General features: G+C 40.9%; 1 protein-coding gene and 1 pseudogene across 2 annotated transcripts in view; one reads left to right on the forward strand and one right to left on the reverse strand.

Moving 5' to 3' along the window:
* The window catches only part of LOC105057594 (protein CLT1, chloroplastic), a 79,080-nt gene that overhangs the window by 47,230 nt on the left and 5,837 nt on the right, over positions 1-26,013 (forward strand). The window lies entirely within an intron of this gene.
* On the reverse strand, positions 1,692-4,057 carry LOC140853759 (uncharacterized; annotated as a pseudogene).

Genomic DNA, 26,013 nt, shown 5'->3' on the forward strand with positions numbered 1-26,013 from the left:
GTTGGGGTAGCAAGAGTTTTCCCTATCAAAAATATATCTGAGAGTTCACAAATTGTATTTTAATAGAGGGATGAACCAGAATACTGCTTGCTCCCTCTTTTTTTTGTAATACGGGTTTCAAAATAGCATCAATTATTCAATCGGTGTCTCTTACAGCAGCCATTATAAGAACAAAATATAATTCATATCTTCGTACAAACTTCTTTAAAGAAAGTATTTAGTCGACATTGATTTTAGCAAGAAAGAAACACCATAATATCTCTGTTATTGTCCATTATTACCAAATATAATGGTTAATAATCCCCACTGTTATGAATTATGAAAATATTTTAATACCAAACAAAACCAATGTCCGAACCTAGCAAGCCATGTCTATTTTTTCAATTATAATAGGAAATAAGATTGGGGCATATCAACTTTTTTGAAACCAAGGTGCGAAACACCAAGTATCGGTACTATATGAACCAAGATTAGGTATGGCATGCACCATATCAAAGATCATGCTAACAAAGTGTACTGGTGGGTACACAGATGTGCAACCAGCACCCTTGGTACAGCCTTTTTTGGTTCCTAAACTGTAGTTTTGTTTGTTTATCATATTTTATTGTCTAAATAGTAAATATTATATTTTTTTCAAGAAATAAAAATGGCAATATTAAGTTAGATATATTTGTCAAGGTTTTCTATGTATGCTGGATTCATGCACAATACAGAAAAATCAACCCAAAAGGAGGATTTTTTTTTGTCGGATGGATTTGAAATTTACAACAATTTAAAGCCTTGAGTGGAACCTGAGCATGCCTACATCATACCATAAGTAGATCAAATTTTGATAGAATGTGTGCATCAGCCAAGGTTCATGGTACTGGTGCTTACCATCCCATACCGAGCATGCACAACCAAGGTTCATAGTAGTGGTACTTACTATCCCATACCAAGCATACCCTTCCACACCAGTACCGAACCGATATTGGTATAAGGGGTGTACCAATTATTGGTATTCTGAACCAATCCTATACTGGCATTGTACCAATATGGTACCATTACATGGTTCGGTGCCTATATTGCAAACCTTGGCATCAAGTGCAAAATTGCAAATGTTGTACCTTTTTTTAGAAATTGATTTTTTACTTTTAAAAATAGTTTTATGAAATTTAACTTAAAAAAAAAAAGAGAGAAACTAGGCAACTGAGGCCTCCCATGCTTTTTTTATTGGCTATCAACACCCTTTTCCAAATTCATCTTTAATTTTCTACACAACCCCTATGTTCTTCTTTCTGCTTTCTTAATCTCTTCCATTATACTCCCTGTCTCATCTAACTTCGTGCTCCCTCCTCTCTCAATGGAATTCACCAAAGACTTTGGTTTCTTTAGTCACTTTCACTCAAGGTTCGCCGTCTTGATATCGGATCCATATCAGTATCATTCTATTATAGCAAGGGTCGCTGTACCGGTACCTAACAGCATACCGGTCCCATTTCGATATGGTACGGTATCGGTACCGTACCATAACGACACGGTATGCTTCGGCGTACCGAGTCGGTATCGGTATAATTTTTTTTCTTTTTATTTTTTTTGTGGGTGTTCAAGTTATTAATTCATAAATACAACCCCAAAATTACATTATATTACATATTATTGATATATTTGGATTCAATTTTGAGTTAGATAGCGGTACAAAGATTCTTAATCCAAAATTTTAAATATATATTTATTTACATTATATTACAACTATATCATCTTAAAATTAAAAAATATATATATAAAATATGCATTAAAATGTATCTAAACGTTTAAGTACAAAGCACAATAATTGATATACCAACCTCAAGATCTACTCTGTATTTAATTTCTCATCGAGTATCTGTGACGCTCATAGATATCTGAATCATTAACATAATCTGGAGGAACATCAGTCCAACCCTCTAGCCAAACTGCACCGTACTCTTGAATATTCATCCCATAAGATATCCTCTCTGGATTGTAAGATATCTCAGATCTCTCACTCAAACTCTGGCTCTGAGAAGTATCCTCGGGATGATGGTACGGTTGTGGAGGAGCCCATCCAAATATACCGGTAGCAAAATCTGATCCGTATGATGCTCCAAGCTGCATAGGGTAGTAACCATTAGAAGACGATGCCTCAGATGCACTATATCCATATGGATCATAAGGTAGCTGCGGATAATAGGATCCATAATGCGAGGATGATCCAAATACACCCATGGATCCTACTCCACGTGCAAGATCGTCTGCAGCTGCATCATGTGCTGGACAACCTCTAGAAGCCCGTCGTCTATATGAAATCGGCTCCCCATGGTCTCTACTGACTCGTCCACCATGATCTCTATCTTGTGTGGTATGTGTAAACTAGGACTCATCGGTGAATTGAATATCACCCTGTGGCTATCTCATAAACAGTGGTCTCCTATCCTCTAGTTCCTCTCTGATCATCAGATTCATGGCTACTACTACCTGTATCATCATCACTCTCTCTAGTGTCCGAATCTGAGCCAGATAGCTCTACTCTCGAGAATGGTGCACATGCAACTATTTTTTCTTTTCCCCTTTGTGTACCTCTGTGATCGAGTTTCCTGTGATTGGGAGGATGGATGCCTTCTTGCTGACTGCCGACCTCGTCTATACATCTGTTGCTTGAACCTTTGGGAAGATGTATCGGATATCGAATCATGTGATGAATGAGTCGCTTGTGTCCCCTCAGGCTGTGGCTGATCAGTTGAAACCTTATGTGGAATATTTCTTTCTGCCCATTGCCGTGGATCCACCCTGATCTTCCTAACTACCATACTGGCTGGTCGTGGAGGGGACCTCGGCTCATCAAGCTCTGACTCCTGTTGTTGACCTGCAGGCCATCCGATGATCGGATCGTCATCCTCGTCAGCATAATCTTATAGCATCGGATCAGTGTACTTCAACTGTACTTCCTCCTGAATGTATTTTAACCTCAACCTTAGATTGTAGTGAATATATGCAAGATCATTGAGGTATTTTTGTGTCAGACGATTTCTCTGTTTACTGTGGATAAGGGTGAAAGTCGATCAATTGTGCTCACAGCCACTAGTAGAGACCGTCTGAGAGAATACGGACAGTCACACATCTCAAATTTTTTGCTGACATTCCAAAATGAATCCATCATTCAGCTGCAAAAGTAAAATTACATATCAAATTTTATAATATTATTAAGCAAAATTACATATCAATCTATGCTGCTCATTAGTGATATGTAATTTATCTGGATTCATCTGCTTTTTGCTTACGATAGCTGATGAGACTCTAAAGCTGTCTGATCCCTCTCTAAACTGTTTCGTCTGAAAAAAAAATATTTATTAAATTTATAAATATATCGTTGAGTACAGATCAAATTCAGTTGAATAATCACATCTGTTTTAAACTAGCATACCTCTTGCAGACACAACGACGCGATTTCTGGATCGGGCATCATCTTATATATGACATTACGAAGAGTAGCAAGAAGCTCGTTGTCCATATTTATCCCGAAAATGGTATACTGAAATCCAGATTCAAATAATAAGCTGCAGATAAATTTCAAGACTGATTAAGTATACTTTTACAAGCATAAAAAAAAATATTTTAAAATATTTTTGAATCCGTGCTTACCGACTAGATGCAAATCTCTACCCATCTGATAGTTCCAACGGCGCTCAATGATGTTAATGAATTCTTGAGCATGCTTCGGATCATTCTCATTGATCTATTTCTTTGCCCTCTCCATCATGTAATATAAGAAGCCCATCTGGAGGTATCTTTCACTGTCCACGGCGCGAAAAATCTCATATAATGGCTTAATAGCCTTCACTACCTTCTCAATCTGCTGCCAAAATGACTGCCTCATCACCAAATTCTCCACATGACTTCCATCAGTGTTGGCCCTCACACATCTGCTCTCCTGCCACTCGGCACTGACAAACATCTGACGTACGGCTGCTTTCTTTTGAAGAAGACTATCAAGTGCTATGTAGTTGGTAGCAAATCGTGTGATACCCGGTCTTAAGATCTTCCCGGTATACGTCCGCATTAATGAAAACCCATGTGTGGTTGTAGATAAATCTAGTAATAGTCTGGGCAATCTCCACTACCTGCTGCACCCTACGAATCTTCCCAATATCCATCAATATAAGATCAATGCCATATGCAGCATACGGGGTCCAGTATATCTGCGATCGCTGCTCCATCAGCAACTCTCCGGCAATCTTATATTGTGGTCCATTATCTGTGATGACCTGCACGACATGCTGCTCACCCACTGAATCAATCACCTTCTCCATCAGACTAAGGATATATAAGGCATCGTGCATCTTATCTGAAGCATCAATTGATTTGTGAAAAAATATTTTTCTATCATAGTATGTCAAAAAATTAATGATGCTCCATCTAGTAGGATCGGTCCAACCATCACACATCACTGTCAGTCTGTATGTAGGTCATTTATTTTTGTAAGAAGCAATCCATCTCTGCAGATCCTTCTTGTTGCTGTCAAGAAGCTAACCATAGATGTCCTTAGGTTCTGGTGGATCTACATCCTGGCCGGCAGCCTCTATGACTGAAATAGCAGATCGGTAGTAAGGATTGGCTGCTGCATTTGCTGGAATATGACTGAAATGAAACCATGATCCAATAGCTCGCCACATCTTTCTTATCTTTTTTTCACCAGTGTCAATCCTCTGCTGTTTTGAATTCTTGCTGGGCAAAGCATGTGGATCCAAATCATGGATGGTGGCTCCTGTTGGAATCTCTGGAGGATCTCCTACTGCCAAAAGCTCCCAACAAAGAAGATATGTTGCGTCTGCTCTCTCTACCACCGGACTCTCTGACTGAGGTAGTCCTTAACTCGAATTCTCTCCCATCGGTCGCTGATCCAGACCCCGATTCGTAGCATGATGGTCCAAATCGCTTTCTATATCGGGTCATCTCCTCCTGCCAGTACTGATTTGCTAAGCTCGCCTGAATGGCAGCCTCAATCTGTGCCTCATCATCTGGAGCAGAAGCCTCCTGACTCTCTAGAGTGATAAGGTGGCTCCGTAGCTCGACGGTCTACTTCGGCTCTTTTCTGCTTTGCCCTTTCCTTCGCTGCTTTCAAGTCAGCAAAATACTTTTTCATCAATTATCGGACCTCTTGCGGACATTTCCGACAAATGGACACATCAGGATAACCACAAGCCAGGTGCTGCTTCAATCTAGTCAACCCTCCTTCCTTGAACTCTGTGTTGCACCATTTGTATCTCCAATAATATCGAGCCGAGAGCATCTCATCATGATCCTAACTGATGTCATGCTCTGGATCTTTCTTACTCATTTCTACAGGTATAACAAAACACGACAGTTTAATAATTATTAAAAAAATATTATATATAAAGTAAAAATTTATGAATTAAAAAAAAATAGTGCTTCAAATAATTATTTTGAATTAACTGTAATATAACATTAATTTTGTATTTTTTATTTGATAATATTTTTTACTATTTAAATATTTATAAAAAAATATTTCAAAAAATCTCAAGTTAGATTCAAATATTTCAATTGCTTGAATCATTCTAAACATTATTCTTAATTTTAAAAAAAACTCTGATTTTTTATTTATTTTTTAATAATTTTTGTATAAATAAATATATGTTAAAAAATAGCTGATTAATTAAAGTCAACGAACGTCATGCTCTAAATTTTTTTTCTTATAAATATCTGCAAGTATAATAAAATACAATAGTTTAATGATAATTAAAAAAATTATATATAAATTTAAAATAATTTCAATAATAATTTTAAAACTTATAAATTCAAAATAAATATGTTATATGCTCCAAATAATATTTTTAAATTAACTAAAATATAACACTATTTTTATATATTTTTTATTTTATAATATTTTTTTATTATTTAAATAATTATAAAAATATTTTTTAATTTCAAATATTTTAAAAAAAAATTGAGATTAGATTTAAGTAGCTTGAATCATTCTAAACATGATTCTAAAACTGATTTTTTTCTTTAAATTTATTTTTTTATTAATTTTTTTATGAATAAATATATATAAATATTTAAAAAAATATATAATTAACAAAAATTAATAATTTTGATGCCATTGTGTAGATCTTTCAAAGATCTATCACATATAATTAAATCATACCAAAATCATAAAATTTTGACATGATTTTCTCTTATTTTCATACTTCCTCATTCTTATCCTATTTTTAACAATAAAAATAAAAATAATAAAATATTTACTAAGAGAATAACATATTATCTTACTTCCGGCCAAAAATCAGCCTCTCCTCAAATCACTGCTGCAATATGATAGAGTTTTTCCCTTTTTTTCTAATTTTTTGGGCATCTCAACGGTTTCGTTGAGACTCTCGGGACCTTCGGAAGTTTTTTGAGACCTCTTAGAGAACTCAAGCACTGGGCTGCCACTAAAAAACATCCCAGGCCCCACTCCCCTCCCCCCTCCCCCTTTTGGCATGTGGCCTTGTCGGTACAGTTTGGTTCATGCCGAATCGGACCGTACCAATCCATACCGCTCGGTTTTGGGCGGTATGGACCCGAACCGTACTGAATCGGGCGGTTCGGTGCAGTTCGGAGGGGTTTTTTAATAAAAACCCCCGAACCGGATTGGCAGGCCGTCGGTTCGGTTCGATACGCCCCGTATCGGGTGGTTCGGCCCAGTACGGCAAATCCTGATTATAGTATCGGTATGCAGTTCAATATGGTATGAAATAGCATACCCGTATAGTATGATCTGTCGCATACCAGATGGTATCGGATGGTACGACAGACCATACTTTCACCTCTTATGGTGGTTTTTCATATCACGTCCCAAATCCAGGATATAACATAGTCATGCTACCTAGGAAAACAGGCTGATAATATGAAACCAACAATCATAATATCGAATAGAATAAAAGATCCAGATGCATCATCCGTTAAATAATTAAATGAATATCGATTTAGAGCGACTAAATCCAAAATAAAAATATCAAAACTCATAACCTTAAAATTCAGAAAGTCACAACAAATTCTTAATCAATTTAAGAACTAAAATTTCTGCTACAAAATCTCCAAGCTCGCTAGCACGGACTCCAAGCACGGATCATCCTTCGTTCCTAATCTTATTCTTTTGGAAAAACAAAAGAAAAAATAAAGAGATATAAGCTCAATAACTCAAACATTCACTTTAGTGAATCAAGCATAAGTTTTTCACATGAATACTGCTTCATTTAAAGAAGATAGCAGATATCACAAATAGAGCTTTTTGTAGTATAATATAACAAAGCAATTCATAAAACTAATCGTGTATGCATAAATCATGGATATTTCATAAACATGATTGCAAATAAAGTTGTAGTTATTCTTGTCATGTATTCAAATTATGGTTCAAAACGTTGCTCACAGATATTTGTCCTGTGGTCACTTTATACCTGTGACAGGGCTATATTTCTTAATCAACAAAATACTTGTTTCGTATGCCAACTTTGTACCTGCTGGTAGGGCCATGTTTCTTATAGATGCTAGCTTTGGTATCGACCTTCCTCAATTTTAGGGATTCATACATAGCTATCTGAAAGCCTTTAAAACTTTTATATATTTTTCTTAAAAAGATACATATAAATAGATAGAAAAGCACTAAATGGCATGCTAAGATTCATATTTTATAAGCACGCTATTTTCATTGAAAACATTCAAGAAATCATTTTTCATAGCAAATTGACTTTTCATATCACATATGCTGATCCTGGTTTTTAAAAATATATATATATTGTCGTTAACAGCAAATCGTGTGCATACAAGAAATATGATAATTGAAAAATTAATAAGGAATATAAAATCTGCTTATCTCATCCACTCTAGTACTTCAAAGTTCACTAGGCGAATCTACTAATCCCATTTAAAATATAAAAAGCATAATCAATTCCTATTCAATGAATTCAATTCCATTGAATAATAAAAATAGGAGGCTGTTGATCGTGTGATCGGTCTAACAAAGTGGTTGGGCACCAAGGCAGTTCAGGGCCTCCTCATCGGGGTCAATCCGGATCCCTAAAACAAGAAAATGGGGCTTGATACTGGGATACATAGGTCTTCTTAGAAAGAGAAACACGAGAGAGGAGGGAGATAGCTCCTCTCTCTTTTCTTTTTTTCTCTTTTCTTCTTTCTTGGCAAAATAGGGGAAGGAGCAGTGGTCAGTGTGACAGTACAATCAAAGGTCCAACAATAAGCGTCGAGGCATGGCCAGTGGAGGGTGGTGGTGGACAACCAACGGTGATGACTGGCCAATGAGAAACATGGGAAAGGACTCAAAAAACAGGGGATCCAAGCCTTTTCTTGTTTCTTTCCGGTCATTGGCCGTGAATCAGCGACCATGGCTTCCAGATAGGGTGGTAGGGATGCTGGACGACTTGACTAGAGGTCCGGTGCCAAGGGAAACTGGGTGGAGGTCTTCCTTAGTCGATTTCAAGTGAATTTCTCAGCCAGTGGTGGTGTTCTAGGGTCGTGGAGAGAAGAGATAGCAAGGGAGAAGAAGGCCGAGCTTTACCTTGGCTTTGGTGGCATTCTCTGACCATGTTTTTTGGTGGGCACAATGCTAGGAATCCATGTTCTTGAGAAGGAAGAAAGAGCAAGAAAGGAGGGGCCATGATCGCCAATGGAGGGTCATAGAGGGGAAGGGTCCTATTTATAGAGGACATTGAGGGTTCTAGTGCTCTAGGTGTCCAATTTGAGCTCAGAGTCGTTGGTGCTCGAAGGGGAAAGCAGACTACCATCAGAAGTTTGCTACCAACCAGCACGTGCAAAGCACATGTGGGGCTAGCTGTAGATGGGCCAAGCCTAGTCGGGATGGTCAAATAGACCGGGTTCGGGTGGGCCTTCACATTTCAGCCTTGGGGTGTAAAATCCTTTGAAGGACTTTGATCTATAGATTTAACTTCAATTAGCAGTTGCTAGATCTAGAAGGGAATAGAATAGAATATTGTTCTTGAATCTCATTTATGATAATAACTATGCTCTAGTATGATTATTTAAAGTACAGTACAATCATCCTACCTCGACGAGTTATTTGGTTTGTTGGGTGTTTAAAAGGATGTTGGTTTGAAGACCTATTATGGATTTATTCTGGTATCTGATTCGTAATTCAAAAAAGAACTAGATCCTTCAAACATGTATCAATGGTGACATGGCCATGGATATGCTTGTTGTGGATGTCATTTCCATGCTTGAAAATCATTCCTCCTATAGATCAATGACTCGATACGATTGGAATATTATGTCTTATTCTGAACCACTTCTCTCGACTCTGTGCTGATGTAAAGTATTTTTTAAAATAGTTAGAGCCTGTTTGGATTGAGGATTGTTGACTCAGAACCAAATCCTGTGCCAGACGTCTAGCGATATAAGTTGGTACACCCCCGTATCGGGCCCAAATCAATACGAAAATGAGGGATGAACCGAGGAGGAAAAGAAAGGGGGGGAGGGGGAGGGGGAGGGGGAGGGAGAGGGGGGAAGGAAAGGAAGGCCGACGGTGGCCATCGGAGGGCCATAGAGGCCCTTGAAGGGCCATCGAGGCCTCCCAGACTTCGCGGTCCTCTGTAAGAGAAAATGAGAGCGGAGAGAGAGGGAGGGGAAGGGAGAGCGAGTCGAAGGGCCATCGGATGACTTAAATCAGCCCTATTGTTGCTGCAGATTTGAAATAGGGGCGACACCTCTATTCATCATATTTTTTTAAAAAACATGATAAATAGTGAAGTTGGCAATGAGGCGTGTTGGAGTAAGTTAATCGACCCCCGATTCAAGTCAACCAACCCCCGACTTCGACTCAACAAAGACCAACTGACCGAACATACAACTTCAACTATGCATCGACTGACTAGACAAATCACACCGACTAATGGCCGGCAAACCGACTAATGTTCGGCTACTACTGATCAACAGCAGACAACTTGAACAACCTCCGACCTAAGACCGTCAGCATATTAGAATTACTAGTCGATGGTTGCTCGGACATTCCACAGACATCAATACTACCGATATATAGTCAGCCAATCTGTTCAACATACTATAACCGCTATGAACGGTTATCGACTACGTATCACGATAATTAGTCAAAATTAACAACCCACTAACTCCACAATTATGGCCCGATAATTTAGTGCTATAAAAAGCGGGACCACGTGCTCGACGATTACATCAGAATCATTTATAAAAGGAGGGTAAGTGAACAGCATCGGTAAGACACTTTTGAGTCAGAGCTCTACTACTTTCGACACTCAAATCAACTGTTCATCAATTCTCACTCTGACTTGAGCATCAGAAGGTCTCCGTCGGACACAACTCCGGTCTGTGAGGATGTTTTGTAGGTGCTCATCACCGGCGACAGGCGACAGAGAGTTGGCCGCAATAGATTGGCGCGTCAGGTAGGGAAAAATCTGCAGTCGATCATGCCGAAAATCAGAGCCCAACTTTGAATCGATTCGGCGAGGCACTCTTCCCGTCGGAAAGATCCTTCTCCATCTCCAATAGCAGAGCCTAGTTCTTCGCGTTCCGTAGTCACCACAGACGTCCAGATCGCTGCACTTGTGCAGCAGATGAACATTTTGATGAAGGCAGTCAAAAGCCTCCAACATCAGCAAATCCAGCAGCAGCAGCCGTCGGTGGAACAATCGGTGGCGTAGTCGGTGCCTTCCAAGCACAGCCACCGTCCTCCATGGCGATCACCTTTTTCCTCCCTGGAGTACTCGTCTCGACACTCATCTAGATGGACGATCACATTCTCGACACTCATCGTGCCACCCACCACTCACGGTGTTCCCCCTTCTTCTCATCTTCGCAGTGTTAGGAAGGGGAAACGGCTGCGGACATCTGCTTCTTCAAGCTCATCGAGAGGTTCTACTCCCGAAGTTTTTCGGCAACGGCAGTTAGACGACTATGAATGCAAGTTTCAGGAGATTGACCACCAACTTATCTGACTTTAAGTGAAAGGTCGGAAGTCCTCTGGTGACTACGACTTCCACACCACCCAGCCTCTCTCAGTACATCTTGGACGAGCTGATTCTATCTCGATTCAAGATGCCACAGATGGAAGCATATGACAGCTCCACCGATCCAATCGACCACCTGAAGAGCTATAAAGCTCTCATGATGATCTAGGAGGCAACCGACATCTTCTTATGCATCGGCTTCTCGGTAACTCTTCGGAAAGCTGCTCGGATCTGGTATTTCGGGCTTCAATCAGAAGCATCAATTCCTTCGAGCAGCTCGAACATTCTTTCGTGGCCCACTTCAGCACTAGTCGAAGGCCGCCGCGAACATCCGACAGTCTCTTCTCAGTCAAATAAGGAGAGACTGAGACATTAAAAGACTTTGTGGCCCGTTTCAACACGGCCACACTTGAGGTCAGGGACTTCAATGAGGACATGGCTATATCGGCCATGAAAATGGGTCTAAGGGGATCCAGATTCTCTTACTTTGGACAAAACTCTCCCTCGGACCTATGCTGAACTCGAACGCACGTATAAGTACATCCGCACGGACGAGGCTGCTTCTAACCGACGCCAGACAGAAGATAAGGGTCAGAAGAAGAAACAAAAGAAAAGTGAAGCTCTAGTCAAATCAAGTCGGCCACCTTCCAATAAGCGAGCTTCACCCTGATGATGGAGTCCGAAGCCGAACTATGGCAGGTATAACTCCTATACTCCTCTCTCTGCTCTCCGTGCGCAGATTTTCATGGAGATCGAAGGAGCAGAGTACCTACGGCACCCTCCACCGTTGAAGGTGCCCTCAAGGAACCGTGATCGGAGGGAATACTGTCGGTTCCATCGTGACCACGGTCATGATACCAAACAATCCATCCAACTCAGAGACAAGATAGAGGCCCTAATCCGACGAGGCTACCTCGAAAAGTACTGAAGGGATCAGTCGACTCAACCTCCTGCTGACTGACGACCTCAGCCGCAAACTGAGGAGGCTATCAATAATCAGCCGACTGCAGGAGTGATCAACATGATCTCCGGACGATCAAACTAGGGGGCACTTTCGAAGAAGAGTTGGCGGAGAGGCGACGACTCAATGATGTAATAATTTTTTCAAAAGAGAATGTTCGGAGAATTCAAACTCTCCATGATGATGCTGTTGTTGTTTCAACAACAATAGCAAATTATGATGTAAAAAGAATCTTTGTAGATAATGAAAATTCGACTGATGTTTTTTTTTACTTTTTTTTCGAATGCGACTACCGATTGATCGACTCAGAAGAGTCTCGATGCCATTGGTCGGTTTCACTGAGGATGCTGTTATTGTGGAAGGAAAAATTTCTCTCAACTGCGGGAACTAAACTACTGTAGAGTACTGTTCTTGTGACATTCACGGTTGTTCGGGTTTCTTCGGCCTATAATGCCATACTCGGACGACCTAGTCTTAATGCATTGAGAGCAGTGGTCTCGACATACCATCTATTAGTTCGATTTTCGATAAGAAATGGAGTCGGAGAAATGCATGGAAACCAATAGTTAGCCCGATGCTGCTTCTTAGTCTCCACACAAAACAATAAACCTGAAGACTCTGCCCGTCGACAAATTGGACCGAAGAGAGAATCAGGAGAGGGGTGAACCAGCTGAACAATTGGTTTTCATCCTATTAAAAGAAGACCCCAAAAAAATGGTCCAAATTGGATCGTAGCTGTCTGATCCGGAGCTACAGCAACTAATAAATCTACTAAAAGCAAATATCGATATTTTTGCTTAGTCGGCCACCGACATGTCGGGCATCCCTCCGGATGTAATGACTCACCGACTCAACATCAATCCGAATGTCAAGCTGGTGAGACAAAAGAAACGATCTTTTGCCCCCGAAAGACAAAAGATCATTGACGAAGAGGTCGACAAGCTCCTCACAACAGACTTCATCAGAGAAGCTACTATCTCGATTGGCTCACCAACGTAGTAATGGTAAGGAAGGCCAATGAGAAATAAAGAATCTGCATCAACTATACAGATTTGAATGAAGCTTGTCCAAAAGATAGCTTCCCACTGTCGAAGATCGACCAATCGATTGATGCCACTTCAGGCCATCGATTTTTAAGCTTTATGGATGCCTTCGTCGGATACAATCAAATTCGGATGGTGCCTGAAGACGAGGAACACACAGCCTTCGTAACCGACAAGGACATGTACTGTTATAAAGTAATATCTTTCGGTCTGAAAAATATCGGAGCCACCTACCAACGGCTTGTCAATAAGATCTTCAAGATACAAATCGGACGAAATATGGAAGTGTATGTAGACGACATGCTGGTGAAGAGCCCTTAAACTTCAAAGCATGTTCGGGACCTGAAGGAAGTCTTTAGCACATTTTGACGTCATCAAATGAAGTTGAATCCGACTAAGTGTGCATTTGGGGTGACGTCCGAAAATTTTTTTGGATTTCTTGTATCGCAATGAGGAATCGAAGCTAATCCCGAAAAGATAAAGACCATCAACGACATGAAGCACCCGAGCTCGAAGAAAGAGATACAGCAACTCAATGGAAGAATCGCCGCACTCAGCCAATTCATTTTTAGGTTAGCTGAAAGATGCTTGCCATTCTTCAAGACTTTGTGGCAGACGGACTTCTCATGGTCAGATGAATGCCGACAGTCCTTCGAAGACTTGAAAAAGTACCTAACCTCTCTACCTCTACTCACAAAATCAAAGGTCGGAGAAACGCTGTATCTCTATTTAGTGACTTCATCTAAAGCGGTCAGTTTGGTGCTCATCCAAGAAGATGAAAATCGAATCCAAAGACCGATCTACTACACTAGCAAGGTGCTACACAACGCCGAAGTGAGGTATTCAAGAGCGGAGAAAATGATTTACACTCTAATCATATTATCTCAACAGCTTCATCCATACTTCCAGGCACACCCAATTGTGGTTTTGACAAATCAGCCGTTGAAGGTGATCTTACATCGACCTGATACATCGGGTCGAATGGCAAAGTGGGCAATAAAGTTTGGCGAATTCGACATACAATACTGCCCATGATCGTCCATGAAGGCGCAAGTTTTAGCTGACTTCGTCGCCGAATGTACAATACCCGATAATAAACCAAAAGATGAAACTGGTGATACAATAAAGCAGACTACGACTCCCGAACCCGACTTAAGGTCGGCTTGGATGCTGCATATCGATGGAGCATCTAACGCACAAGGGAGTGGAGTTGATCTCATCCTTACAAATTCCGAAGAGATAATTACCGAATACGTCCTTCAGTTCAACTTCAAAGTATCGAATAATCAAGTTGAATATGAATCGCTCTTAGCCGGCTTGAAAATCATCAAAGAACTTGACATCGACAGTCTGAAGGTCTTCACCGACTCTGTTGATTGTTGGTCAAGGGTGAATTTGAAGCCGGAGAACCTATCATGATGAAATATCTTTAGAAGGTGAAGGATCTTATATCAACCGTGAAATACTTTGAGATCTTTCACATCTCAAGAATCGAAAATGCTCTGGCCGACACTCCCGGCTTGCAACTACAACTCGTTGGGTCGGACATTCGTTGAATGTCTCGAACAGTTGAGTATCGACAAAGTCAATAAAGTGTTACAACTCACTGTTGAACCGAGTTGGATGGATCTGATCATTCGGTACCTGACTGATGGGACTCTCCCTATAGATCCCTCAGAAGCCAAACGACTTCGATGGACGGCCTCTCAATACATTCTGATGAATGGTCATCTCTATAAAAGGTCGTTCTCTCTTCCCTTGCTAAAATGTTTGGGACCAACAGATGCCGACTATGCACTTCGAGAAGTCCATAAAGGAATTTATGAAAATCACTTAAGGGGCAAATCATTAGCCTATAAAGTCCTGCGACAAGGATACTATTGGCCCACCATGAAGAAAGATGCAGCTGAGCTTGTCCGAAGGTGTGAACCATGTTAGAAATATGCAAATATACAACACCAACTGGCCAGCCAGCTAACATCGATTATTGCACCATGGCCCTTCGCACAGTGGGAAATTGACATACTTGGTCCTCTCTCCGACATCTGTTCAGAGAAAATTCATAGTGGTTGCTATCGATTACTTCATCAAATGGGTTGAAGCTGAACCTCTGGCATAAATTACTGAAAGTCAGATGGAAGACTTCATTCAGAAATCAATCATATGTAGATTCGATTTGCCACATACCATCATTACTGACAATGGTCGGTAATTCGATAATCAAAACTTCAAAGAGTTCTATGCGAAATATCATATTATGCACAGACTCACCTTAGTCGGCCATCCACAATCAAACAGAGAGGTGGAGGTAACCAACCGAACAATTCTGCATGGACTCAAAACCCGACTGAATGAAGCTAAAGGCCTCTGGGTAGAAGAATTATATCCGGTCTTATGGGCATACCGAACAACCCCTCGCATACCGACGGGAGAATCATCATTTAATTTGGCTTATGGGACAAAAGCAATGATCTCACTTGAGATCGGATTGCCATCGACAAGGGTCGAGCAATACTGTGAGCCAAGCAACTCCGAATGTCGGAAAGCCGACTTAGATCTACTTTCAAAAGTCTGACAGCAAGCTCAAGTTCGGATGGCTGCATATCAGCAAATGATAGTCCAGTACTATAATACAAGAGTCAAGCTGAAGGTCTTCCGACCAGGAGACTTGGTCCTAAGAAAAGTAAAAATCTCAAAATCTTTGGATCAAGAAAAATTATCTCCGAATTGGGAAGGACCTTACAAAATAGCCGAAACACTCAGACCAGATGCATATCGGTTAGAAACACTTAAAGGGTCAGCCATTCTCCGAACATAGAATACCGACAATTTAAAGATGTATCATCAATAAAATTGCCCATGTATACATTTTTCAGAATGAAATACAGAATTTTAGAATCACAAGTCTCAATAGACTACGAAACGATTTTGCATCGACAAGTGAACGGTCGATTTCTATCAACCATCGACCATATGTCAGCTTTCACTGTAAAAGTCGAACTATCGACTATACTTTAACACAGAATTTACCTCGATTTTTCACGGTAAAAACCGACGTTAATCATACCAACTTTCACTGTAAAAGTCATAGTACCGACTATATCTCTATATTAAATATACTTCGGCTTTCCACTGTAAAAGCCGATCATAGTCAAAAGACTATTATGCCGATATAGTCCCAATTAAGCGGAACGTTATGCCAATACGACCAAGATCGAATTGGAATTGTACCGACTTGGCTATGGCCAGTCGAAGGAAATTTGGCTTGCCACCGATAATCAAACGACTTGACGTACAAATTTGACTAAACATCGGACGCAGGGTATTCGACTTATAATCGTTTATCTTAATTCTTAAAGTACGTCAAAAGAACTATACGACTAACGGATGATTCTACAAGTCCTATCGAACGCTCGATTCATCGATTGATGTTCGATAGCTAAATAACTATGCATTGCAGACAAACAAAATCAGACAAGCAAAAGAAAGTCTTGACTTAGAAAATTTTTTTCATTCATTACAAAGAAGAGATTAAAAAATTGGATCGAAGTCCGATTACAAATGTTTGGTTACAAAAGGAAGAAAAACAAAAATACATTGATCATCAGTCGCCGCCTTCATCTCTTTGCTCTAAAGTAGCTTCGGAGACTTGGACGACCTCTGGTGTTGTCGACGTTCTTCCTTCGATCGGCACTACATCTTCTTCAACAGCTCCGTCTTCCGACCCTAGAGGGACGATGCTGCTCAAGTCGAGGTTCGAGTATAATTTTTTGACCGCATCTCGACCATCTTCATACCCGACGTAATAGGAGGCAAATCTACCTTCGAGGATCTCTTTCTTGAATTCTTCTGAATTTTTGAAGTCCTTGATTGCCCGATTCAATGCCTCCCTCACCGACTCCGCTTCTGCCTTCGCCAACTCGACATTGACTCGTGCGAAAGATGACTCTTCAGCCAGTGCCAACCTTTCCAGACTGGCCCGATGTCATCTACGTTCGGCTTCAAGTTCAGCAATATATCCGTCTCGTTCCCATCGAAATCGGTGGATGGAGTGTTTCTTGCTCTTGACCCGCAACTCAAGAGTCGAAATGTTTTGACGAGCTGACTCAAGCTCGGCTCCAGAAGATTTCAAGTCGTCACTCAATCGGGAGACTTCCTACTGAAGCTTGGCCTCCCGCTCAGCTGCTGACTTAAGTTGCTTAAGGGCAGCCGCCTTCTCAGCATCGACGACTGCCACCTTATTCATCCATGTCCCATGAAAGTCACCGAACTTCACAAAGCTAGCTTCTAGGTCAGACATGTCATAGACTAACTGTAGACAGAAGATGAGTCGGATCAAAAAAAAAATGTGAAAGCTTACCCCGAATATCATCGGGTAGAAGGACGAGAACATATCGGCCACCGTTCGATTTCTTCAACTCTCCCAGTCGGTCGGGAGAAGAGTTGCTTGGAGGAGCCACTTAGCCAATGCCGGATTGGCCAGAGCCGACTCATCTCCGGGCACTATAAGGTTGAAGTGGACCGTGTGGCCCTTCGATGCTGCATCTTCTGCCGAAGTCATCGGAGCCTTTCTCTAGTCTTCTATCGGTGGCCCCACATTCGAAAGTGAGGGGAAGCTTAAACTCGACTGCGCTAAAGAAATTTCTGCTGAAGGACCAACCAGTGCAGCTGCAGATGGCTCAGGTTCGGCTGCAGCCTCCACCTCAGCCTGAACTTCCTCAATTGGTGGAGCTACTGACGTTGCTACGGCAGCTCCTCTCGCCGCTCCTCCAGATGGTGTAATGGGAAGCACTGTCGGGGCTGACAGCACCAGGACCGGCTCAGGAACCAATGCAGATGGCACATCGGGTTCCCCAACTGGCGTTGAAGCAGCAGCTCGACTTGGCGTTGAAGCAGCAGCTCGACTCTTCTTGGATGGTCGGGAAGGACCAGCTTCGGATGCTGTCCTCTTCCTCGCAGCGTGTTGATGAATATTGGCATTCGACATGCACCCTCGACTGCATGGCTGCAATCAACACAAAATTCAGTACAATCCAGAAACAAACAAAAGAAGAATAAAGTCGGAAGTAACTGACTATACTATACCTAAGTTAGTGACCGAACTGAGGCCGGCATCATAGAGAGCCTGTTCGGTCATAAGCTTCCTCTGCGATGGGACCGCCATATCCTTCAGCCGATGGAAGTCTTTCCGATCGCCGACCTCCACCCGATTGTTATCGTTGGGGCCGATTCTTGGATCGCCCCAGCGAGAAGGAAAGCCAAAAGGAAGAGAGGAAGAAGCAAAAAAGAACTGGTTCTTTCATCTATGAATGGACGATGGAAGATCGGTAATGAAAGAAAGACCTTTTCGAGGGTTGAAGAACCACCAACCCTTCGCCTTTGGATGAGGTCGGAGGACAAAGAAGCACTTAAAAGGGAAGGTCGAGGTTCGGTCGGCAGTAACCGACACAACAGAGCAAAATTGATTATTAGCCGAATCGAATTTGGTGCCAGTTGGGTAGGACAAAGACCATAGTAGTCCAAAATATTTCGGACGAACTTCAGAATCGAAAATCGAAGATCCGCCCGAAGATCTTCGACATAAAAGGCCACCTGATCCGAAGGAGGGGCGTTCATCCGACCATTGGCACCAAGGGCGAAGAGCTAAAATTGCTCCGGGATGCAGTATTGCTCCCAGAGCTGATCGACGTTCGATTTCGAAAGTGAAGAAGCCTCCACTTCCGGGCTCGATGGGGAGTCGTCAGTCGGATTCTCCGACCGACCATCCCGAGAGGAGGAACCCCAAGCCATCGAACAGAAGAAAACTAAAGAAGACGGATGACTCAAAAAGATAAAGACTTAACCTGAAACTCAAAGAAGGAGACAAGGAAAAGAAGTCTTCAGATGCTGGGACGATCCTTCGGCAGAGCCTCCGCAGCAAAGAAGACAAATGAAAAGTAAAAAGTTGGTTGAAAGCGATCCTATATATATAGGATCCCTCAACGGCCAGAATTAAAGCACCCAAATCAAGATCTCACCAGATGGTAACACATGGTGACATCTGAGCCGACCATTGATTGGACGGTTCGATGCATCTACTCCAGATCGAGCCACGTCACCATTATCTGCATGAACAGCTCCAACCCAATGACATTCAAACACGTGGTAAAGATCTACTTGTCAGAATCATATCGTCCGACACCGAATCGTCTTCCCGAAATGATGTTTGACACTGACATCCGATACCGAATCATCCTGTCAATATGACAGTCTAATGACGGTTCTATACTCATCGAAACGACAAAACAGCCGATGCTCATATTCCGAAAAAATCGACGATCAAATCGGGGTTCGATATGACACGAAATAACTCCCTTTGTCCAATGTGACAAAACCACGTGGTGGCACACCTTGGACTTGGGAGTGGAGGGCAACTATTGGGGTAAGTCAATCGACCCCCGATTCAAGTCAACCAACCCCCGACTTCGGCTCAACAAAGGCCGACCGACCGAACACACAACTTTGACTATGCATCGGCTGACTAGACAAATCACATCGACTAATGGTCGGCGAACCGACTAATATTCGGCTACTACTGATCAACAGCAGACAACTTGAACAACCTCCGACCTAAGACCATTGGCATATTAGAATTACTAGCTGATGGTCGCTCGGACATTCCACCGACATATCAATACTACCGACATATAGTCGGTTAATCTGCTCAACATACTATAACCATTATGAATGGTTATCGACTACATGTCACGGTAATTAGTGGGAATTAACAACCCACTAACTCCACAATTATGACTCGATAATTTAGCATCATAAAAAGCGGGACCATATGCTCGATGGTTACATTAGAATCATCTATAAAAGGAGGGTAAGTGAACAGCACCGGTAAGACACTTCTGAGCCAGAGCTCTGATACTCTCGACACTCAAATCTACTGTTCATCAATTTTCACTCTGACTTAAGCATCGGAGGGTCCCCGCCGGACACAATTCCGGTCTGTGAGGATGTTATTTTGCAGGTGCTTATCACCGGTGACAAGCGATAGGGAGTTGACCGCAACAAGGCATTATCCTTATTTCGAACCTGCAGCGATCGTGCGGCTAATTTGGGCTGTTCAACGACCTCCCGCCGCCTTTTTCTCACTCTTCTCTTCATTCCTCTTTCTCTATCTCTCTCTCTCTTCTTGCATCTCGCAAAGTCCCGGAGGCCTCAGCAGCCATTCGACGATCTTGGCGGGCCACCACTAGCCTTTCTCTCTCATTTCCTCCTCTCCTCTCTCTATATCTTTTCTCTCTTTCCTTCTCCCTAGCTCTGTTTTCGCCGGCATTCCGAATCGAATGTCCGAACCGCATCAATTAGCTGCTAGTACGATTCGACATGTCTCGAACCATCCGATTCAGGGTGGTTCGGTGAACCACGATTTGGATGATTGGGCTGAAAATCCTATGAGATTCATAGGTTGAGACAATACAACCAGTAAAATCATAAGATTATAAGCTAAGCTAGGTCTATATTCATAACTACCATGTATGAGAAATACAGGAGTAGATGAAGAACAGATTTCTATTGATGAGAAGATGAACTTGGATAGATGCATGGTATGCAAAGAAGAACTAGCAGGCAGATCAGAAAAGTTAAGTGCATATTGAAAGGATATATTGGGAAAATAATCTCAAGCAACTTAGAAACTAAACAGTTAATTTCATTAGTATGTGGCAGGGCGTATGGAAAACCAATGCATGGTGACCTAGCTTTCGTCCAAAACAAGTTATTCTAGTGGGAATGTAGATAGGTCCCTTCTCAACAACATATTCAAAAATCATCCTGAAGGATCTGAAATGTACATCAATTGATCATGTTATTTTCGAATTTATGTGAATTTTGGTATAGGTTTCTGGATCAATCCAAAATCCCAAAATTTGTTAACTTTTTGACCTTGATTTCTTGCTCTAGGGCATGAATCATATGATCAAATAAGTTTTTATCTCAATTTGATAAAGTTTCTTTAGTTTTGCCAATTAATGACAAATTAATCATCGAATTACTCAGAGAAATTTTAAAAAGGCATAAGAAAGGAAATAAACTAGCTAGAATAAATTTCTAGGTCAAAAAATGGTTGTACATTACTTGATCTGGTGCAGAAACCTTGTAGCAGCTTGTCCTGTCTTCCTCTCATTTTCACCTTCAAATGGAGGAAAACAAGAGAGAATCACCCTTTAACCCACTTCCTATGTGCTATCCAAGTGCACCACTCATTTAAGAAGTAGTCTGAGATCAGTTCAGGGCAAACTGACCTCAATCAACCACCCTGAATTGTTCAATCCATATTTAGTTCATACAGTTCATGGGCATTTCATTCGAACTAAGCTCCACAGAAACAAGGCCTCGATATGATGTGTACCATGGAATATATGCCGAATTGTTTGGTATTTCAAACCTTGATTTAAATTCCCTTTGTTCAAACTTTTGATTCATCCAGCAATCTAAGGCCATTTTTCTAACAAAGAAATAGAATAGATTTGACCTATTGTTCTCTCTTTGATGAGATTTGAGCAAATCCAATGGTACATAAATCATCTTTTGATGAAGAAATGGATCAAATTTGGAACACTCCCTTTGATGAGCTTTTGGATTACTAGCAATCAAGGTTTTAAATTCCAGGGGACGAGACTATCCCAGTTTTTTAATGGAACGGGACGCACCACCATCCGGCCCCATCCCGACACTTAGGACAGAGGATGTCTCAAGATGTCCCGATTGGGATGCTAGCGGTACTGCCCTGTCCCAACAATGGGATGGTACCCTATCCCAGTGTTCTGCTAGGATCCGAATCCTTGCTAGCAATCCATAGACTACCTTCAGCTCAAACTTATTCCTTGCATGACTGATTTTAGATCAGAACTTTTATAATTTATAGTAAATCCAACCTTTTAACTTGAAGAATGTGCTAGTTAGAAAGGTTTAAAATCCATCCAATAAAATAAAAACTGTAACCTTAATTAAAGCCTTTTTTTAAGGTTTATGAAAGTTAGACAAGAAGAATCATGTTTTAACTTTCCATCAGAAATAATAATAATTATAATTCCAAGCAGAGTGGATGGCAGGAGCCAGGAAGAAATTCTGTCCTCTGCAGATTAGTTCTACACTATTATATCGTTCAAACTTTACTAGAGGATAGGTTCTACATATGATGATCCAGATGGATCATCACACTCGATGTGGACCATTTTGACTACTACGGATATCCAAGAAGATCACTAGACTCAATATGGATCGTCTTCGCTGAACAAGGACTCGATGTGGATCACATCGGATACACTATAAGTAGAGCTAAATTGAATCCAGGAGCAAGATCCACCATATCAAAAAATTGAATCACATACCAAACTTCAAAAGGTGATAACTTGATCATACAATGCTCGATTGAGATGATCTTTTTTTTTTAAGAATGGGTATTTGTTCAAGATCTACAATTTTGGGCCAGTTCCTAAATGGGCTAAATTGGATCAAAATCCCATCATTTGGATCTCGAAACGGACTGGTCAAACCAAAATTTTTCTTTTCAGGTAAGACTTTAATTGGAAGTTATCTTCCAATCCATGAAGAATTAGGCATCGCGATAAGAGGCAAAGTTGATTTAGAAGTCAAGATCTATCTCATATAAAATTTTAGTATTTTTTTTATTTTTTTATATTTATCATTTTTTTAAGAGATCTGATTCTATTTAAGCTAAAAAGAGGAGTTCAATCCAACTTGTTTAATGGTAGATGTCCTTCTAGAAGATAAGAAGAGGAATCCAATCAAATTGTGTAAGGACAGATCTCACTATTATAAATTGGGGCTATGTACCTCAATTTAGGATATGGGGAATATAAAAAAATAAAGAGAAAGAAAAGAGACTCGAGCCCTACTTTTGAAAATTCTTCTTCTACCTTTCTTTGTGAGATTCGATTACAGCGGATTGAAGGAAATCTTCCTTCTCTCTGATTGGATGAAGTTGGTATCAGAGCTTCAGTCCTCTACATCTAGGAGGTCGTGATGCACGAGCAATACAAGCAGTTGGGAGAAAGGCTATTTATGCTTGAAGTACATCAAAAGATAAAAGGCGAGTATAGGTGCTAATTCTACCTCGATAGATGATGAGATGAAGGAACGTCTCATACAACTAGAAGAGAAGATTGCCTAACTCACTCAAGCCATGTCTCGATTGATGGCATCTTCAATACAAGGACCAGCAGCTCCTATAGCAAAGTTGTCTCCTATGTCTAGAGATTAAGATTTATCATCTAGCCAGGAAGACCAAGGCTGGAAACCATCTTCGAGCAAAGTTAAGTGGTTCAGCCATGAGACAGGGAAGCAAGTATTCTCCATTTTCAATTCTGATTTAGCAGGAGCTAAATCTCCTAAACAATGGGAGCTCTGATCCAGATGGATCATCCGACTCGATATGGATCATTTTGACCACTACAAATATCCAGAAGGATCATCAGACTCGATGTAGATCACTTTCGTGACTATGAAGACTCAATATGGAATACATTGGTCGTTATGAGCATAGCTAGATAAAATCTAAGAGCAAAATCCACCACATCAAGATGCTGAATCGCGTGCCAAACGTCATGAGGCAATAACTTGGTCATACGATGCTCAATTAAGATGATTTTTTTAAAAAAATCAGATATCTTTTCAAAATCTACAACTTTGGGCTAGCCCCAAAAAGGGCTAAACTGGACCAAGATTTCATAGTTTGGGTCTCGAAACGGGCTCGTCAAACCAAAATTTTTCTTTTCGGATAAGATTTTGATCGGAAGTTATCTTCCAATCTGTGAAGAATTAAGCAAAGTGATAGAAAGCAAAATTAATGTAGAAATTGAGATGTATCTCTAGTAAAATTTTAGTATTTTTTTATTTTTTATATTTATCATATTTTTTTAAAGATCTAATTCTATTTGAGCTAGAAAGAGGAGTCCAACCCAACTTGTTCGATGGTGTATGTCCTTCTAGAAGATAGAAGAAGAATCCAACCTGAATTGTGCAAAGGCGGATCTTACTATTATAAATAGAGCTATGTACCTCAGTTTAAAGTATGTAGAATTTTAAAAAAATAAAGAGAAAGAAAAGGGAATTGAGTTCTACTTTTGAAAATTCTCTCTCTTCTATATTTCTTTGTGAGATTCGAGTTGAGCGGATTGAAGGAAATCTTCCTTCTCCTTGATCAGATCATTTGATTCTGGAAGAGTGGTGGTGTCACCATCATTCTCGGAGAGAGAGAGAGTTTCACAAGAAGATGAGCATGGAATGCATGAATGGTCTAAATGATGACTCATTGATGCAAGGTTTCAAATTTCACAGCATACCCCTGTACCATTCACATACCACTACAATACAAAACACAATCTGCTTCCTATATCTACTCACAATTTGTCACCAAATGATGCCACCATGTTGATACAGATCAATATGGTGTGAGATACAAGATCAATATGGTAAGATATGGTCAAACTTTGAAACCTTTGTTGGATGTGATTTAAGAGTTGAGAGAAGCCATCTGATTTTTTCCCCCCTATTCTTCCTTACCCTGAAGTCATCTAAACCGAGATTTCAAAGTTGTGAGAGGTGAAGGATTTCTAATTTGTTCCTCATCTTAATGTTAAAGATGGTCATTGCTCCCCTTGCAAATGTATATTGGGTTGCAAATATCAAGACATGTATCGTTGTATTAGGCAACATGGTCTCTTGGGGACCATCATGTGAATCAAATTGCTTGATCAAGATATCAGGAATGAGGACCATAAATCTAAGTCGTCTGATGACTGATGATCTACTTAAACCAAATGCCGGAAAGACCACATCTCTAGCCTTTAAGATCTCTTTGCTTCCAGAGGCTTAGTCTGCCACTCCTAATGTCACGTTGTTCATTATCTCTAGATTAGTTGGTTTCATGTCTGTTAGGCAAACTTTCGGTCCAGTGCCATGCAGAAGTCATATGTGACAAGGAATCAATTCAAAATAGGAGGTCCATTTCCAAATTAGGAAGGTGGATGGTGGACATCAAATGAGTTGAATCTGCAATGTTGCTTGATCCTCCTTCGTTGGATCAAGAAATAGATGGTCCTTTTCTCCCACTTGTAACAGGCTCTTCTTTCCTTTTCAAAAAACAGGGACAAAATCTGATCTACCCATAGTTTGGTTTATGGATTATAGTTTGGGCCACTACAAACTCTGCTGTTCGATGGCTATTGTGCAAGTTATTGCCCTCTTAAGCACCATTCCTGCTAGCAATCAATTATGTTTTATGCTCTAGTCGAACTCTTTTTCCTTGTAGAGGATCTTAAATGCAGCAGAAAACTTTGAATTATGACCTGACCAGGATGTCAAGAACAGTTCTGACCAATCTTAATCAGGTCAACTCTAGGCTGAATAGAATAGAACTAATCCTTAACCAACATGACAAGAACTGGACCTGCACCAAGAATTGGGTCTTGTCCAAACAGAGGGTGGACAGGAGTGGCCAAATCAGACCTGATAATTGTTGCAAAAATCAGATGCGTATTGTTGTGGCTAATCCCCTGTTGCGTCCGTTGTCGGAAAAGAGCACCTGCAAAACAAAGTCCTCACTGACTGGAATTGTGTCCGGTGGGGACCCTCCGATGCTTAAGTCAGTGGGGAGTAGTCGAACAGGAAGTAGAAAATGAAAAGTGGCAGGGTTTCAGTCTAGAATTGCCTTACCAACATTGTTCATTTACCTCCTTTTTATAGACAAGCAATCGGTAACCGTCTGTGGCGGTTATGCACGTGGGGTCCCGCTTATTTTGACCTTGTGGTATTATGGAGTGGGCAGTTAATGCCTACTTAGTGGGCAGCTGACAGTCACGTGTTTATTGCACTGACGGTTTCTGATAAGCCGACTGGGGGTTGGTGCAGCCGACTGATAGTCGGTGATTCCAATGTTATGTCGGAGTCGTTGATGGTATCGTCAATGGCATGCTGACAACGTGTCGCTACCGAC

Source organism: Elaeis guineensis, chromosome 14 (genome assembly GCF_000442705.2).
Source record: "Elaeis guineensis isolate ETL-2024a chromosome 14, EG11, whole genome shotgun sequence".
Taxonomy (NCBI): Eukaryota; Viridiplantae; Streptophyta; class Magnoliopsida; order Arecales; family Arecaceae; genus Elaeis; species Elaeis guineensis.